Source organism: Artibeus jamaicensis, unplaced genomic scaffold, assembly GCF_021234435.1.
Source record: "Artibeus jamaicensis isolate MK-2021 breed Jamaican fruit bat unplaced genomic scaffold, CSHL_Jam_final scaffold_537, whole genome shotgun sequence".
Taxonomy (NCBI): Eukaryota; Metazoa; Chordata; class Mammalia; order Chiroptera; family Phyllostomidae; genus Artibeus; species Artibeus jamaicensis.
Genome location: NW_026522047.1, coordinates 37,798,140 through 37,815,709, shown reverse-complemented (window position 1 = coordinate 37,815,709; position 17,570 = coordinate 37,798,140). Strand labels below are relative to the sequence as shown.

At 44.8% G+C, this 17,570-nt stretch overlaps 1 protein-coding gene and 1 non-coding gene across 2 annotated transcripts in view; one reads left to right on the top strand and one right to left on the bottom strand.

Moving 5' to 3' along the window:
• The first annotated feature begins 1,717 nt into the window (after positions 1-1,717).
• EXTL3 (exostosin like glycosyltransferase 3) overlaps positions 1,718-17,570 on the top strand; it is a 103,366-nt gene continuing 87,513 nt past the window's right edge. The window contains exon 1 of the mRNA XM_037150444.2: positions 1,718-1,806. The gene's annotated coding sequence lies outside the window, so the exon portion shown is untranslated. The remainder of the gene's footprint in view (positions 1,807-17,570) is intronic.
• Positions 9,234-9,358, bottom strand: LOC119053033 (small nucleolar RNA SNORA1). Its single transcript, XR_005083229.2, has one exon. It is a non-coding gene; the product is annotated as a small nucleolar RNA SNORA1 (small nucleolar RNA).

Sequence of the window (17,570 nt, the reverse complement as noted above, 5' to 3'; positions counted from 1 at the left end):
GAAGTCCTAACCCTCAGTACCTCAGAATGTGACTTTATTTGGAAATAGGATTGTTGCGGGGGTAATTAGGTAAGATGACGTTGTACTGGAGTAAAGTGGGCCCCTGACCCAGTATGACCGATGCCCTTATACAAGAGGCCCTAACGCAGGGTGAACACCCTGTGAACGTGTGTGAAGTGGCCACCTGCCAGCCAGGAGAGCATCCTGGGACACATTCTTTCTTCACAGGTCTAGGAAGGAGCCAGTTTTATCAACCTGTCGATCTCAGACGTCCAGCCGCCGGGACTGTGGGACAATAAATTTCTGTTGCTAGACCGCACCTACTCTGCAGTCCTTTGTTACATTAGCTCCGGCGAACAAATCCACTGCCCAGTGAATGTACTTTCTCTTGTGCCCCACACTAGCATTTGCTGACAAGCAAGACTGCCATGGGGCCCTAAAGCCTCAGAACTTTTTTTAGGTAAAACTTTTAATCTTTTGTTTCTTCTCATTTATTTTTTGAAGTTTTTAATGTTATTTACTTGTTTTCTTTTTAAAACATTTATTTATTTGAGAGATGGGAAGGGAAGAAGAAAGGGAGAGTAACACTGATGTGAGAGAGAAACATCCATTGGTGGGCGTCCTCACCTGGGTCCACACTGGCAATGCAGGACTGTGTCCTGACCTGAAATCCGCTTTGTGGAATGCGCTCAGCCAGCTGAGCCACACCAGTCAGGGCATAACTTTTTTTTTATCACTTGCAGTGATGAGAAGCTGAAATAGTGCAGTGCCCTCCAAAATTATGAATAGTCCCAATGACTTAAAATGTCGGGAAAGTTATTTAATAAGAATAAAAGAACCTTAAGACACAGTAAACTCTAGACTATTTACATTGCTCCAGTTTCTTTTTTCAAGTGCCAGCGCACATACTTTCACACAGTTGGCGTCACTGCCACGTGCTGTCTGGTGTTCTGTGTCTTTCATTGAACATAATTTGATAGAAACATTTCTGCATAGTGGTAGTGTTCATAGTGTTAAATAGCTACAATACATATTTCTGTGCCTTTCACATATTATTTGTCATTTGTTATTTTCTAATCTTCAGTATGAATATTTTTGCATAGCGTACCTTTTTTACTTTTTTAAAACTATGTCCTTGAGGTGTATATCCAGAAGCGAAAGCCCTGGATTACACAGTTTTGTAGTTCCTGTTACATATTAGCCATTATTCTTAAGACAAATTGAACGCACCTGTGGTTTACCTAGAAGTAAAACCAAGTGTGCGGATTTGTCCATAATCTTGACATCATTCAGTCTTACAGTTTTCCCTGGTCTTAAAGTTGCTTTAGTATTTTACTTATGTGGGAGGTGGTCCTGGGCACTTTTAAAGCATACGATTTATTTTTATATCTTACTTTATATGGACGTTTTGCAACAAATGCTATAGGCTCCTGCAGTAGACCTAAGTGGTCGACCCTTCCTTTTAGTTGCAGCTTTTCCGCAGTTCCCCGCCTCGGGCGCCCTGGTTCCCTTTGGAACTGCGCCCACCAGGGGTCAGCGCAGGCTCAGCTTTGTGCTTGGCTTCCCATAATGCACCGGGCTCTGTTGTCCCGTCTTCGGGAGGTGACGGAGCTGCGCTCGGAAGGCTGAGCCTGAGGGTGCGCTCGGCGCCGACTGGGCGGGAGAGGGGCGGGGCGTCGTGGGGGTGGGGCTGTGTGGGGGCGGGGCCAGACTCCGCCGCCCGGAGTCCCTGCGGTGGGCAGCCGCAGGGGCTTAAGTCGCGCCCTCCTCAGCGTGGGAGACTTCTGTGCCTGGCGCTGTGACAAGGTAGGGAAGTGGGGGCGGGGACGGTGTGTGAAGTCTTTCTTAGTTGTGCGAACATGAAAAGTCTTAAGTTGCTAACGTTTAGAGCTGGAGTAACCAGGTTTGTTCCGAGGGAATCTATTTTAAAACTCTTTTGTCTGCGTCCCTTTGTCCCTGTCCCTCCAGTCTCTGCTGGGCTCAGGGGAGTCTGCTTCTGGGAGTTAGTGCCAGGGTAACTTCAAGCTCTTGGTTCATCCCTTCTAAGGTACGGATGCAGGCTCCGGGGTGGCGTTAGAATGTGTGAGAACTTGTGTAGGTGTGGGCTGGGTTTCTTCAGGTGTGTGTATGTGAGGACTCACGAAACATTAGAGGGAGGTCGGGATCTAGTTCACCGTCTGGGCGAGGGTCCTGAGTCCAGCTGTTTCGGGTACTTGAGTGGCGTCTGTCAGTGTCCCGCCTGCGCCAGCATATCAGCTGTTGGCTGTCCTGTGATTAAGCGAGTGGGTGTCCTCAAGTTCTAATAGACCCGAGCGCGCCGCACCCAGGACAGTGCTTACCAACAGTCCCTGCTGCCACCCTCCAGAGCGCCTCACATCACAGCTGACCCTAGTTTGGGGATCCCACGCCTAGCGCTTTTCAAAAAGTAAAGTTTGACAGACAGAAGCACTGGAATATGGGGCAGCTGGGACAGTTTAAGATTATTGGTGCCTGTCCTCCTCAGCCTGTTTCTGGGTCACAGTGCGTGGCCCCTTCTGTTCAGTCTGCTTTCTGTTACCCTAGCGCCCCTTGGCAATATTGCCAGTCTGTAGTAACCCCCACCTGAAAGCTCCAGGCTGCAGTTCTAAGGTAACTCCACCTTTGTCCACTTCTAAAGGCTCATGATATCTATCCTCAGTGTAGAATAAATTATATATATATATATTTTAAGATATATTTTTCTCCCTGCTCAGTGGATTGAGCGCGGGCCTGCGAACCAGACAATCGCGGTTCGATTCCCAGTCAGGGCACATACCGGGGTTGCAGGCCGGTCCCCTGCAGGGGACGCATGAAAGGCAACCATACACTGATGTTTCTCTCCCTCTCTCCTTCCCTTCCCCTCTAAAGATAAATAAAATTTTAAAAAATCTTTTAAAAAAAGATATATTTTTTCTTTAAAACCCTCACCCTGCTATGTCCATTCCAGTAAAATTGGTAGATTTTACTTGTGAAATCCAAGCAGTTTCTTTTATTGCTAAGTAATAAAGGTTATAATTAGGAAGGCTACCTAAACAATATATTCTTCAGGTGAACATGATCCTGACTAACACATCAGCTGATAGTAAAAGGCAGCAGATGGGAAATTGGGCAGGCTCGGCTCCAAAACCTTTCTGCTGTTCAGAAGAAGAGGTTGGATGATTGAATTAGCTTTCTTGTTCCTTTCAAATGTAAAACGTTATTAATGAACACAGATTCCTTTTTTTTGCTGGTCACACCTCTTGATTTCAGCTAACAATAAGATATAAGAACCTTTTTTCAAATTATTTCAAAATAGGTATTATCACCTCACCTATGCCTAAGGAAAGAATCGAGGAGTTGTTAGGATGCTAAATCTTTGTTAAATAGAATTTCTTAATGGCCCTTAACCCTATCTCTGGGCACTTTCCGTCAGAAGTGGCAGTTCTCTATCGAAGTATGAAATTACGAATTGCTCGTTATGCATAATCTCTAGTCGGAAAGTTTCCACATCTGACATTAATATTAATTTAAAAGCATTGTGTATTTGTGAGTAAAAAGGTACAGACCTTTAAAAGATTAAAAGCAATGAAAAAATTGTCTTAGCAACTAGACATCCTCAGTTAGTGGCAATAAACACAAAAGATACAACCGAAATCTAGTGTCATTAATAGTCAACAACACCCATGAGCGCTAGAGGGCACTGTTTGAAGCTTAAAAGAAGCCATTTAAAGACATGTCAGCGATAACTTTGCAGAGCAGATAGAAAACATCAGTAAGCTCGCAGCCTCGAGAGAGTCGTGTGGAGAGACACTGACACCCACATAAAGAAATTTATAGACAAGTTCTTGGGCTCCCCCAAAATAAGCAGATTGGATGTTTCCCACATTAACCATAAAGACTGTGCACATTAGGTTAATTTTAACAGTTGATCCATTGCTTTTATAACCTTCCAGTGCCTTTATTATTTCACAGAAGGCACAGCTGACATAGTCCTTGCTTCCAAAAGAGGTAAATTAAAAAACAAAAACAAAACTGACCTCTAGCCACAAACTGGGGTTTGCAGGAGTTAGCACAAACAAGCGACTTGTAATTTACTCAATTCTTGAGTAGATATTTATCAAGTACCTAGTTATGTACAAGACCCATTTCTGTAGCCCATTCCTAATGAAAAAGAGCCCCGGGTATGTTTTCTTAATGGGGGCTGTGTCATCAGGACCATATGAGTAAGGGCCTAGGAGATTTCTCAGATGCCAAGGAGGCAAAAGCATTTCTCCGGAGAACCATGAAGACACGAGGAGCTCAGTTGAAAGACACAACTTAGTTTGGAGGGAAAAGGGAATACAGTACTGCAAAATAGTTCCCTTTGGCTTTCACCTGTGTGGTACCAATTTTTGAAAAGCTGTTTGTTATATTATGATACTAATTGTAACATTAACTAATGGTAGTGTTAACAAAATCATGGAGTTAAAGTAGCAAGATGTGAGGCCCAGGAAGATAAGAAATAAGGGTGAAGAGAAAGGTAGGGGTCAGGTTGCAGAAGGCTGTGCCCAGGCCAGGGGAGTGACTGAAAGCGAGCAGTAGAGTGACAGGATCACGGCTGCTGTGGATAGTTCACTCTGAAGCCTGAGTGGAGGATAGAGCTCAGAGGCCAGGATGCTGTAGCAGTGACTAGGGAAGAAATGATGAGGGCGTGTTTATAGAATGCATTACCAGGTTCAGCTTTCTGGTATGTTACTTCATTTGTTTTTCACAGCAGTCCTTTGCAGTCAGTAAGATTCACATCATCATTTTGTAGGTGTTTACCTCTGTACTTTGTGTATATCATCCCTGACCTTTACAAAAACCCTATAAATTAGGTATGATTAGCTCACTTTACAGAAGTTGGTACTGAGGCAGGGTAAGGAGCAGCCCAGGTCCAGTGTCTAGTGCAAGGCTCATTTTGAATAGCAGGTGAGTCCTGCTTCTCTAGAGAATAAAACACGACAGCCCTTCCAGGCCAACCTATACCCTGGAAACACCTCTCAGGACTCGGTGTGGCAATAAGACCACCGTGCCCAGCTTCTTAAGTATTTCTGTCTCTGCAAGGGTCCCATTGAACAGAACAGTGTGGCGGTTCCTCAAAATAGTAAACACAGAATTACCACGTGACCCAACAATTCTGCTTCTAGGCGTATACCCAGAAGAAGTAAAAACAGGATCTCAAACATGTAGCACACCTGCGTTCATGGCACCATTACTCATCATACCCAAAAGGTGGACACAGCTGAAGTGTCCACTGATGGAGGAATGAATAAACGAAATGTGGTCTCTGCCTGCAATGAAACAGGATTCAGCCTTACGAAGGAGGGAAATTCTGACCCATGCTCCAGCACAGATGAACTTCGAGGACACCTAAGTAAAATCAGCCTGTCACAAAGGACAAACTGTAATTACACTTAGTCAAATTCATAGAAATGAACAGGGGAGTGGTGGTGGCCAGGGGCCAGGAGGAGGAAGGAATGGGAGGTTACTGTTTAATGGGTAGAGAGTTTCAGTCTGGAAAGATGAAAAAAGTTGTGGGGTGGATGGTGGTGATTCTACAACAATGTTTGTGTGCTTGATGCCTCCGAATGGAACATTTGTAAATGGTTAAAAAGGGAAACTGTACCTTATGTGTATTTTACCACCAAAGACAAAAATCATGTTGAGTGTCATGTTATGAACAGATAACCAAAGTATGGGTACATGTGATAGATTAGTGATAAGGAAGACTAGGAAATACACGTCCAAAAGTAAAACAGACATCTCGTAAGGCCCAGCCCAAGAAAAGAATGCTAGCTGGATTTCTAGAGACAGCTCACGGGAGTGCAAGGCTGGAAAGTACCGAAGATAGCATTTAGTGCAACCTTCATTTTCCACAGATGCAAACAGGGAGGCCCGAGTTATCCGGGGATTTCCCCAGAGTCACTGAGCAAGTTCAGACAAGGGGAGAATGCAGAGGGAAAACCTGGCCTCTGCCAGATAATCGCACCTGAGAGGGACAGGGACTTGCAGCCGACAGAGCTGTGCTCGGGACTTTTTATGGAAGGAGAAAGAAACCAAACTTGGTTTCCATCTTTATCAGCCTTGTGGTAGCAAATTCATAGGATTGCAATTACTGAAGAAATTTAGGTGCTTAGCTTTTGGTGTCATTCATTCATTCTCAAATATTCCAGGGACTGTCCTGCTAAATATCCTCTCCAGTTTCCAGTTTTTCTATCTAGTAACAGCTATCTGCCAGCTTTATTCTAGCTGCTCTGCCAGTCACCCTCAGACATAAACTCTTAAGTTATATAAACCTTCATTGGCTCCCGGAAAGGTGTTTGGGGAACAGGTAGAGTTGAAGGGGAGGTGACAGGAGACAAAGTGGCAGGGTGTCAAATGCCAGAGAGAGCTGTGATTCCAGTGAGGAAGCCACCCAACGCGAAAGGGTTGTTAGCAGGACAGGTGTCGAGGGCTACAGGTGCAGAAGGATTGGAGTCCTGCTCAGGGAACTCGCCCTGGCACAGTCCCAGCATGGGGACTGCCCAGAGTTGTTAACCCCTGCATGGAGGATCAGAGCGATGCATGGAGCCAAGCAGAGGTGCAAAGGAAGGGGAAGAGACACGCAACATAGTGCGATCGGGAAAAACCCTGATTTCATGGAGTAACGTCCCCATCTTGTAGGCTCTAAGGATAAAGCCAGATCAGCCCTGTACAACTATATGCATAAATGTGAATAGAACCCCTTTTAGCTGTGGCTCGTGTGTCTCAGTAGATTGAGTACCAACCTGCAAACCAAAGGGTTGCTAGTTCGATTCCTAGTCAGGGCACATGCCTGGGTAGTGGGCCAGGTTCCCCAAAAGGGGGTGGGTGAAAGGCAACCACACATTGATGTTTCTCTCCCTCTCTTTCTCCCACCTTTCCCCTCTCTCTAAAAATAAAGAAATAAAATCCTTTTTTAAAAAAAGAACCCCTTTGTGTAAAATTAAATGTAGGGACCTGCCTACTTCCAGGAGACCTGAGGTACAGGATACAAGTAAAATAACTTACAAAATAAGGCATTAGGGTAATTTAGTAAAACAAGCACCATATTTGAAACCGCCTAAGAAGGAGGGGCACAGTGCCCGGCGTATAGGAGGCACACACCACGAGCTGTTTTTAAAATTGTACAACATAAAAGCGGTCATAGCAGTGAAGCAGAAATAGATCCTACCAGGTACCTGAGATGAAACATTTGGGCATGGAATTTGGCTTTAAATTCCTTTGGAAGCCACGATATAAAAAGGAAACAGGTTGGGTTACATCACTTTCTTATTCTGGCAATATAAAATATACAGATTCAATTATAGAGAAGACTTTTTTCCCCCAGAGCTAAATTCAAAGACAGATATATCAGATGGGCTCCTTTGAATATAATTTTGAAGCTTTGTACAGTATCTTCAATACCATTTTATGGACAACTCCAAAAATGTCCTGTAGATGAATGGCGTTTATGCAGCGACACTCTTGTTACCTTTCGTGGCAGCTACCTGGAGTTACCATGAATGCGTAAAGTATTTTTCTGCTAGAATACTGCAGCGGCAGGATCCTGGGAGTGTCACTCTCAGAAAGCTACCCGACGCTGAGTCACCAGAAGAACCTAGAGATGTGGGTAGAATTGGACATCCGAGTGGGTAAAGGTCCCGTCGTCTGTGGGACCAAGCCGCCATTACTGTCCTCCAGGGCGGAGGATCCCTGGGTGGGAAACAAGAGCGAAGTGGTCCGACAGACTTTTAAGCTTTGAAGCAAGAGTAGAATAAGCCCTGTGCTGCTCTTGACATAGATGGCAGGCTCTAGGGACATAAACGACTGTGGCTGGTGGGTAGACCAGCAGTCAGCCACTAGCCAGGGAACATGCTTCGGGTAGAGGGAAGGTTGCGAGGTAGTGGGAAGGCCTAGACTTTGAAGTCGGATAAGTCTGGTTCAGCTCCTAGCTCTGTGACGTACAGATACGTGATTTCACAGATGACTTGATTTTTCTGGTCCTCAGTGGGATATTTACATCTACCTGGTATGAGTCATTTTACTGATCAGAGACAAGATATATAAATAGTAATAAAAAGCAGTAGCCAACAATTATGGATGCTTAACTTAGATGAAGCAGTCTATTAAGTGCTTTACATGCATTATTTCATTTAGTGTTCAAAGCAGCTCTCTGTGGCACCCACCACCTGGTACTTAGTAGGTGCTCAACACGTGGTATTTATTAGCGTTAGTAGTATCAGTTATAATAATAAGTCAATCAGGTAAAAGAGGCCATCTTTGCCCTGGGAATTAGTGGCTAGAACAGGAGTCAGCAAACACTAGGTCAGAGGCCACATCTGGCCATTGTCTGTTTTTGTACAGTTGGTGAGCTAAGCGTGGTTTTTACGTATTGAAATGGTTGAAAAAAACTGAGCCCTGGTTGGTGTGATTCAGTGGATTGAGTGCTGACCTGGGAATCAAAGGGTTGCCAGTTCGATTCCCAGTCAGGGCACATGCCTGGGTTGTGGGCCCAGGTCCCCAGTGGGGGGCGTGGGAGAGGCAACCAGTGGATGTATCTCTTACACATCAATGTTTCTCTCCTTCTCTTTTCTCCTCCCTTCCCAGCTCTCTCAAAATAAATAAATAAAATCTTTTTTTAAAAGAAAAAGATTGAAAGAAGAATAACGTAACATTTTATGACATGTGAAAATGACACAAAATTCAAATTTTAGTGTCCATAAATAAACCTTTCCTGGAACACAGCCATATCCTTTAGTTCACACATGGTCTGTGGCTGCTTTCGTGATACAATAGCTGGGTTGAGTAGTTGTGGCAGAAATGTGAGTGGCCCACATTGCCTAAGATACTGACCACGTGGCCCTTTACAGAACGTGTTTGCTGACCCCTGATGGGGAACAGACCTCCAGGGATCAGGACAGTTGCGGAGCAGAAACTAAGGCAACCTCACAATAAGCAGGGCTGCCCCGGGGTGAGTGTGAAGCAATGGGATCCAGAAGGAGCAAAACTCCCACTGGCCTCAGTTTTGGGCCTGTGGACAAGAGATGTGGTCGGCTGCTTTAGGGCCAACGTGGACGAGTTGAGGGGAGAGAGAGAGCTTGGGCTGGACCACCTCTCTGCAGGTCCTCCAAGTTCAGCCAATCTGGGACTAGAACCAAGTAAAGAAGCAGATAAAACAATCTGAGACCTGCGAGCTGCTCTTTTTTTTTTTTTTTGAATGTTACAGGTCACCATTGCAATAAAATCACGTGATGAAAGCATAGCCTGGGGCTCTGTGTAGCCACATTAGCAGTTTCCAGACACCATGAACAGTAGTGTCCATTTCATCTAGGCTGAGGCTTGTGAGTCGTTCATTTTTATGCTTTTGAATGTTTGCTTTTCCCTTTGCGTTCTAGCAAAACTTCTCTTTCACATATTCTAATCTTATTTAAGCTAGTTGGGGGGAAATGATGGATTCATACCTGGGCCAGGATAAAGTCCCAACTTCGTAGCTGTTCTTAGTCATATAATGTCTGGTCTGGTCCCTTCTCACTTGTCGAGACTCATCTTCCAACCACTCCCTGCACACCCTGTGCCCCTGGAAGTAAGCCTGTTCCACAGCTCATGGTTTTTTGTTTTTTTTTTTATACTTGGCTGCTTGCTCTGCTTTCCAGCTTTCTACATCTTCCCTGCCTGCAGCAATGTCCTCCTCCTTCAGCACTGCTGCGGCATTCCCGCCTGTCCTGGGAGGGAGGACCATGTCTGCCTCTTCGCCCTCTGCCTGCTACCATGGCGCCTGTCACTCCCTGGGCATCCGTTGTTGAATCCTTCAAGATTAGGAATGCTAAAATCTTGGCACATCCCCTTGCTTCTGGGACATAGTACCCTAAGTGTGTGAAGGATAATCAGCGTACCCTAAAGGGCCAGGAGCAGCAAACTTTCCAGCTCAGGAACCTGGAAATGATGGGTAAGAAATGGGCAGATAAATGAAAAGCCAGGCAAGGAAAGCCCATGATGGCAAAGTTCCTGCCTGGGTTTTCATTTTTGATTTTGTTTGTTTTTCTCTTAAAAAGAATATTGAATAACTCAGTAGGAGATACCCTACTGAGGGTATAATAAACATAGTTTATTCTTGTATTATTTATTAATTATTGTGTTTTTCATACAGACAACTGTAAACTTCCTTTTGCTCCACGCTGTATAGATGGCTGGCGTGGCCAGCAGATGGGATCTTTGGAGGGCAACTGTCTCACTTGGACTCTTACCACTCCCAGCTGACAGTTAAGAGTCTTGGCGCCGTGAAGGACCTTGTGTAGTGGCCTCTTGGCGTTGGTATTTGCACAACCCAAGGGTTGTATCTGCACTTGAGAGTTTGTCGCTGGTGACTTTGATCTCTTGATTGAGTGACCACTGTGATATCAAAACTTTATTTCCCAGGCACAGTTGGAGTCTTATCTTGTTTTTTTTTCCAAACCCAGATTCATTATCACCTTCCGGCCTGCTGAATCTTATCGGCCACTCTGGGCTGTCACACCATTTGTGAGATCTTCTCCACGCGGCTGATCTGCATCCGGCTGGCAGTTAGCTGTGCGGAAATGCGGAGAGTCCTATCGGCAAATCTAAAAGTTCCTCTTTGAGATCAGTAATGAAGACTACCCCAGCACTAACAGTTTTCATTTATAAAAGAGACCTTTTAGAGATCAGTGGTCTTACTCTAATCAAACATTTACTTTCCGATTGCCTCCTTCCTTCGACTTACCGAATTTTGGTAAGGCGGTGCAATGGTTCCTGCCATCAGGTGCAGCCTCGTGGCCTCCAGCCAGTTCTTCTGTTTTTTCCTCCTCTCTCCTATTCTGCACAGCGGTTTTCCAAACGGCCTCCATCCTCCCTAAAACTCCCACCCTTGGGTTCTCCTCACTCTCTGCAAATGACCCCGCCTGCTAGTTTATGGAGAAGACAGGCTGTGAGGCAGTGATACCTTCAAGTTCCTGCTACTGTGCCAAGAACTGCAGCGTTCATTCTGTGTGCATCCTTCTCTGCCCGGTTCCCACGGAAGAGGCAGCCTTCCCTTGGGTTGGAACTGGCCTTTAGATCCGTGCCTTGACCTCCTCCTCCCTTCTCAGGGACTTCTCTCAATTAATTATTCCATCTCCTGCATCTTTCTCATTAGCTGTACAAATTCTTCTATCTCATCCACCTGAAAACATCTCCCTGTGGCAGCCTCCCCCTCACAAAACAGCCCCTCGACTTAGAATTGTTTCCATTCACCGACCGCTTCCTCACCTCAACCCTTCAACCTTCTTCAGTTGGTTTCCACTCCCATCCCTCCACTGAGACCTTCCTTGCAAAGGGTGCCAGCCACCGCCTTGTTGCTAAAGCCAGTACCTAAGTCTCAGTGATTGTCACACTGATCTTGCAGTGGCATCCGACTTCACTGGCCAAATGCTTCTCTTGGAAAATTCTCCTTTGTTGGCACTGCAGTTTCCCAGGTTCCTCCTCTTACTTCCTCCTTGGGCTCATCTTCCTCAGCATCACTTCTTCGGTGCTGGTTACACCCTGGGCTCTGCTCTCACCGTCCCCACTCTTCCCGTAACTTGGTTCCAAGTGACAGAACCCAAACTCATATCGAACTAAGTAACAAACCCACCAAACCACCACCAGCAAAAACCGCAATGAAGGAAATGCACGATTCTGGTGCCTGAGAAGTTCAGGGGTGGATCTGGGAGAGCAGGTCCCAAGACGCGACACAGGGATGTCACAGACAGCCTCACTCTGTCTCTTAGCTCTGTGTTCCTCGGAGTTGGCTCCATTCTCAGGCAGTCTCTTTCCAAATGATGGCAAAGGGCCTCCTGGCAACTGCAGGCGGGTAGCCAGTCCTCTCAGCGAACACAATGGAAAGTTTCCTACCCAATTTCTTAATCTGGAAGTTGGGGAATCATTTTTGACTCTCCTCCCCCAACATCTGCTCAATCACCGAGTCCTACACCAACTTCTAAATCTCTCTCCACCACTGCCGTTCATGTTCAAATTCAGGTCCCCACCTTCCGTCCAGATTCCTGCAATAGCTTCCCAGTGATGTTCTGTCTTAGGTCTTGCTGCCTTACAATCTATTCTTCACACCACAGCCCGTGTAATTCTTTGGAAATGTTTATCTGATCCCATTACTTGCTTACACAAACCTTTGCTGGAAAGCTAAAGGCAAAAGTCCTTTTCTTTTTCTTTTTCTTAAAGATTTTACTTATTCATTTTTAGAGAGAGGGAAAGAGAAGGAGAGAAATATCAATGTGTGGTTTCCTCTCACATGCCCTGTACTGGGGACCTGGCCTGCAACCCAGGCATGTGCCCTGACTGGGAATCGAACTGGCTCACAGTTCGATTTGGTTCACAGCCCATGCTCAGTCCACTGAGCTATACCAGCCAGGGCCAAAACTACTTTTCTTATATAAGGTATTGCACAATATAGCTGCTGTTTACTTCTCTTTTCTCTCTCTTTTTTCATCTTCACCCGAAGTCATGCCTTTTGACTTCAGATTGAAGGGAAGGGAGGGAGAAAGAGAGGGAGAGAAACATCAGTGTGAAAAACTGATCTGTTGCCTCTCCTATACACCCCAGCTGGAGACCGAACCTGCAACCTACTGGGGACCACACCTACAACCTAGGCATGTGCCCTGAGTGGGAATTGAACCTGCTACCTTTTGGTGCACAGGGCCATGCCCAACCAACTGAGCCTCATCAGCCAGGGCCTCTCTGCTCTTTTCACTTCTCATCTCATCCCTGGTTCTGGACAGTTCAGTCACACGTGCTGGGTTGGCCAGCTCTGTCCCACCCTCTGCACCTTTTCACACAGTGCTCCCCTTCCTGAACCCTGTCCCCGTTGACCCCCTTCCTAGCGAACTGCTCCGTACCCTTTCAGGTCTCATGTGGGACATAGCTGCATTGAGAAAATGCTCCCATCCTGCAGTACATACATACTCTTCCCGATGAACGTTCTCCTTTTTCCGTGTTAGCACTTAACACACTGTATTGTAATTGCTAATTAAATGTAGCAAGGTCTGTGAAGGCCGGTATTTCCCTCGTTTTGTGAAATGTCTCCAGCATCACAGAGTAAACACTCAATGAGTATTTGTCAAATTGTAAAGTAAACTGAGAAGTGGTTGTACTGGGTGACTTTCTCATTCTCTTCCAGATTATTCGATGAGCTACTGGAACATCCAAAAATATAGTGCCTCTTGCTCTTGTTTGTTTTATATGCTCATGGGTCCTCCGTAGAGAATAGTCAAGTTTTAGAATCGAAGAAGATCTTAGTAATCATCTCGCGTGCACTCACTTCATTTGACGGATCAGGCAGGGGGAGCTCAGAGGAGCCCAGTCATTTACACAAACCACATGGCTACGCCCAGTCGTGTAATCGGGCCAGAACTGAGAGCTTCTGACTTCTAGTCCAGAGTGACTTACGATGTCAGCACTTTGCCCAGACTCGCGTTGTGTGATTTTTACATTAATTTAAAGGAATCTTACTGCCTGTGGCCTCACAGGTTTTACTTTTTAAAATGTGCTTCCAGATCCTGTACAGGACAATCAATTCCATCAGTTTTTTTGGGGTGAAAAATACTCACTGGTCCAGAGATGCCTAAAGCATCCCCTAGAGCTTGTCCTCGCAGGCAGGGTCGAGGCTGGATGCCGCGGGCGCTCTAACGCCGCCACGGAAAACTGAAGTTGCACCTCTGATTTATATGTTCCACCCCTTCACCTCAGAAGGGTAGTTACTAAGGAGATGCCATCTGGATTCAATCTGAGGGACATTCATGTTGTGTAAGAGAAGTAACAGACTTCCCTGTTTAACTCTTTGTATGGGCTCCAGTCCTTCTGCCAGGCTTTGCCGATGGACGGCCTCTCCAAGCTGGGATGTCCTTTACTCTGTTGGAAAGACAGTCACTTCTATAAAAACCATGTTGGTGTTTGGAAAAGACTGAGTAAAGGTGATTTTCTAAAACTAATTATAATAGAACCGGGTATGGGTGAGAAAGCAAATATTAGGGACATTTTTTGATTTTTAGAAAAAATTTATTTAAAATTTAAAATCTTAATTTGTTAAAAATTTAAAAAGACATTTTAAGGAAATCCAAAATGGAACCTCTTGACCAAAGCATTCAATTAATGGACCTATTCCAAAGAAAATTCCTCGAAAATTCAGAGATTATGCATAAATGTTCTTCAAGCATTCATTTACAATGAAACATTCAATGTATCTTTTCACTCTGATTCCTTGCTCGAACTGATTGTTTCAGTTAACTGAGTTCCCTACCCTTTCGCCTTTTGCATGTGGACTCATCGTGTGCTTCTGAGTCTTTTTGCGTAGTTACGATTTTGCTTTTGAACTAAAATGTAAGCTTCTGGAGGGGTAGGGCTAGACCTACCTATTTCATTTCTTCCCCATCTTACCATGGTGCCCAGTCAGTGTTCTGTGTGTGCCTCCAACGGCAGACTTTTATTTCCCTGCATGTCAGCGGGGCCAGCCAGTCTTCCCACTCAGGGTCAACATTATTGTTTTGTCTTCATCTTTTCTCCTTCCTTCTCCTTAACTTGGGGACATATTTTTCCCCCTGGAAGGAGAGAGAAAGGGGTTCCTTTCTCATGTAAGGAGATACTCAATCACCAGTCTCTCCTGGGGGCTTGCTGTGCATTCGGCATTGTTCTCGTTACTAAGAGAGAAACTAAAAATGAAGTGAAACACAAGTTAAAAATACATTTAAAACAGATGTTTGTGCTTAAATTAAAAAATTCCACATACAGCCCTTTGACCCAGCAAGTCTACTTCTGGAAATCTGTCCCTTGGCAGTAATTCAACGCAGGCGAAAAGGGTTAGACCTAACATATTCCTCTCGGCCTTGTTTGTAATGGGGAAGAGTTAGAAACGGCTCAGATTTTCCTCCGTGGGGACCTAACGTAGGAATACAAACAATGGAATCCCTCGGTTGAAAATAATGTGTTTACTGACATGGAGACAGTTACAATTTACTAATTGGAAAGCTTAAGCTATAAAACGTGTACAGTTTTATCCCATTTTTGTAAAAGGAAAACATACAAAAATGACTAGGAGGATAGATACATGGATGATGTGGTGATAATAAAATTAATGTTTTTCTCACCAGTATTTAAGACTTTTCTACAGTAAACTTCTATAGTTATTCTTAAGCTATAAACTACTCCAAACAAAATGGTTTCTATTAGTGTCATTATTTTGTATGGCTTTTTCTTCAGAGGTATTTGATCATAAATGAATGTGCTAATAGTTGAGGGAGGTCTTAGGAAAAGGGAGACATTGCTTTTCCTTCCCTGTCTCAGTTCCACGTTTTCCTCTGTGCCGAGGGGCCACACCAGTCGGGGCGGCCCCTCATCGCTCTCAGCTGCCCTGAGCATTCACTAAATTGTCAGGTTCATGCCGAGCAATGGCTTATTGATGGGTTCAACAGATATCTGAAAACTGACAAACTGGATTTGAATTCTGGCTCTCCCGTTTAACTCAGTGAGCTTGGAGTAGTAAGTTAATTTCTCTGGGCCTCAGTTTTCTCATTTTTAAAGTGAGTACTATCAGCCCTGGCTGATGTAGCTCAGTGGATTGAGCGCAGGCCTGTGAACCAGAAGATCGTGGTTCAATACCCAGTCAGGGCATATGCCTGAGTTGCAGTCCAGTTCCCAGCAGGGGACTCACGAGAGGCAACCACACATTGATATTTCTCTCCCTCTCTCCTTCCCTTCTCCTCTAAAGATAAATGAATAAAAAAAATCTTTAAAAAAAGTAAAGTAAATAAAATGAATACTATTATATATTGTTGTTATCAGGATTAAATGAGATGCAAAATGTATGATTCCCAGGAATGAATAGTATAACAATGTATAATAAATACACTGTTGAGCCCTGGCTGGTGTAGCTCAGTGGATTGAGCGTGGGCCTATGAACCAGAGTATCGAGGTTCAATTCCCAGTCAGGGCACATGCCTGGGTTGCAGGTCAGTTCCCAGCAGGGGATGCAGGAGAGGCAACCATACATTGATATTTCTCTCCCTCTCTCCTTCCCTTCCCCTCTAAAGATAAATAAATAAAATCTTAAAAAAATACACTGTTATTACAAGGTTGAAATGAGGTACAAAATATATAAATTCTGTACCTCATATATATAAATCCCAAGCACAGAGTAAGCTTCCCATAAAAGTAACTTTTAGATGCCTAATATATACCAAATACTGAGGTTCACATTTACTTTTCCCAGACATTTATTGAGTGCTTAGCATGGGCCAGACCTATACACAGACAAGTGTGGTGATAGCCAGAGGGAGAGGGGGTGTGAGATACTGGGCGGTGGGCAAAGGGGGAGAAAATGGGGGCAGAAAGAATCTTCACTTGGGCTCACTGTGCAGATGATATTTTATTGACTCGTACATTTGAAACCTATATGGTCTTGTGAACCAATGTCACCCCAATAAATTCAACAAAAAATACTCCCCCTCCCAAAAAGAAACAAGCGGAGAAGCTGGACATGCAAACCCAGGTGTCTGACTCTAACGCTCACTTCACCCCAAACCTTCTTACCTTCACTTGTTGAGTCATTGGCCATTTAAATTTTTTATTATTCATTTATTTTTTTATTTTTGCTTATGCTTCTTTCTTGACATTCTTGCCAACACTTTTTGCGCTGCAGCAGGAGCAGTGAGGGAAATAAAGTTTGAGTCTCCTCATTTCCTACGAAAACACCTAATTATCCCTGCAGGAGGCGATCCGAGAGAGAGTACATGACAGCTCGGCCTAGCGTGTTTCTTTGCACCAGTGAGGAGTCGCAGCTGCCCCTCCCTCTGTGCAGAACAGAGGTCACAGTTCGGTTGGGGTGGGCGGAGTCGGGATGCAGCCTTGAAGGAGGCGCCCCCACGAAGGAAGGGGAGGCTCCCGGAGGAAGTCCTTGCGCCCGGCCATCCTACCGGTTCAGGTGAAGGAAACGCTTGCTGCCTCCTGTGTACATCTCGTGGCGCTGCATCTTGGTTTCCTGGCTCAGAGTGTTTAGGAAGGAAGCGGTTACCCCAGGCCTGCATGTCTGTCTCCTCTGCTGGCCTACAGTTGCCCAACCATCTGGAATGTTCTTGTCTTCAAAGTCATGCTGGATAAGTACTGCTAGAATTGGAAAAATTATTATGAGGTTTTTCAAGTATTCAAAAAAGTACAAAGAATATCATGACTTACAGCTTGGTTTTGTCAAAGCTTAATGTCTTGCCTTTGTGTTCCTGTTCCTTTTTTACAATAACAAATACAGATATAAGTCACAAAGAGAAGAAACAAATACCATGTGATTTCACTTATATGTGGAATCTGAAAAGCAAAACAAGAACAAACAAAATGAAACAAACTCCTAGATACAGAAAACAAGTGACAGTTGCCGGAGCATCGGGGTGGGGGGTGGGGTGAAGGGAGGGGGATGAAGAACTGCAGACTTTCAGTTACAAAGTACGTCTCAGGGTTGTGATGTGCAGTGGAGGGAATATGGTCAGCAATAATACAAAAGCTGCAGTGTGACAAATGGTTCT